General features: G+C 44.4%; 1 pseudogene; it reads left to right on the plus strand.

Moving 5' to 3' along the window:
* Positions 1 to 533: 533 nt before the first annotated feature.
* Positions 534 to 634, plus strand: LOC125123749 (uncharacterized; annotated as a pseudogene).
* Positions 635 to 998: the final 364 nt, after the last annotated feature.

Genomic DNA, 998 nt, shown 5'->3' on the forward strand with positions numbered 1-998 from the left:
CAACCACCGAGAATAGAGAGATGATTCTACAGGCCCCCAGGAAAGAAAAGGACAGGTGAGAAAAAATAAACTTAGAAAAACAATGTGTAATTCTTAAAAATCCCAACCTTTTGTCAGTGTCTGCTGGCATCACCACCAATCACTTAGATACATTTAAGTTAAGAAATAAAAAATCCCAACCTTTTGTCAGTGTCTGGGAGTTCCCGTCGTGGCGCAGTGGTTAACGAATCCGACTAGGAACCATGAGGTTGCAGGTTCGGTCCCTGCCCTTGCTCAGTGGGTTAACGATCCGGCGTTGCCGTGAGCTGTGGTGTAGGTTGCAGACGCGGCTCGGATCCAGCGTTGCTGTGGCTCTGGCGTAGGCCAGCGGCTACAGCTCCGATTCGACCCCTAGCCTGGGAACCTCCATATGCCGCGGAAGCGGCCCAAAGAAATAGCAAAAAGACAAAAAAAAAACCAAACAAACAAGCCTTTTGTCAGTGTCTGCTGGCATCACCACCACTTAGATACATTTAGGTTAAGAAATAAATTCAGTGCTAGCTTCAGAGCACATACACTAAAATTGGAATAATACAGAGGTTAGCATGGCCCCTGTGCAAGGATGATGCAAATTCATGAAGCGTTCTGTATTTTTGTGTCCAATATCTTGGGACAGACCATGATGGAAGATAGTATGAGAAAAAGAATGTATATATGTGTATGGCTGGGTCATTTTGCGGTACAGCAGAAATTGGCACAACATTGTAAATCAACTATAATTTTAAAAGATCAACATTCCATGTTAAAAACAAACAAACAAACAAACAAACAGGACTTCCTGTTGTGGCGCAGAGGAAATTAATCCGACTAAGAACCATGAGGTTTCAGGTTCAATCCCTGGCCTCACACAGTTTAAGGATATGGCCCTGCCATGAACTGTATAGTTTGCAGACTCGGCTCAGATCTGATGTTGCTGTGACTGTGGTGTAGGTCAGCAGCTATAGCTCCAATTTGACCCC

This window comes from Phacochoerus africanus, chromosome 3 (genome assembly GCF_016906955.1).
Source record: "Phacochoerus africanus isolate WHEZ1 chromosome 3, ROS_Pafr_v1, whole genome shotgun sequence".
Classification (NCBI taxonomy): Eukaryota; Metazoa; Chordata; class Mammalia; order Artiodactyla; family Suidae; genus Phacochoerus; species Phacochoerus africanus.